Raw genomic sequence first — 418 nt, 5'->3', positions numbered from 1 at the left:
AGCCCACTCCCGCTGCCCCTTTGTCCCCGGCGCTCCCCGGGGTGTCGCCCCAGCGCAAGTCCTGCCGGGGCCGGGCCGGCTCTGTTCGCAGCCCCCACCCCACTCCCCCGGGGCGAGCGGAGAGCGCCAGCCCACTCCCGCTGCCCCTTTGTCCCCGGCGCTCCCCGGGGTGTCGCCCCAGCGCAAGTCCTGCCGGGGCCGGGCCGGCTCTGTTCGCAGCCCCCACCCCACTCCCCCGGGGCGAGCGGAGAGCGCCGGGCTCGGCGGGGAAGGAGACGGGGCAGCTTCCCAGCGTCCTTAATATGTGCGGTGATGTCACGGGTAGGAGTGTGCGAGCGCGCGCGCGCGCGTGTGTGTGTGTGTGTGTGTGTGTGTGCGGGGAGGGGAGGGGAGGGGACGGGGCCAGGCGCGGCCGGGC

Source organism: Alligator sinensis, unplaced genomic scaffold (genome assembly GCF_000455745.1).
Source record: "Alligator sinensis unplaced genomic scaffold, ASM45574v1 scaffold250_1, whole genome shotgun sequence".
NCBI lineage: Eukaryota > Metazoa > Chordata > Crocodylia > Alligatoridae > Alligator > Alligator sinensis.
The sequence above is the reverse complement of the archived record's forward strand: the minus strand, read 5'-3'. Positions refer to the sequence as shown.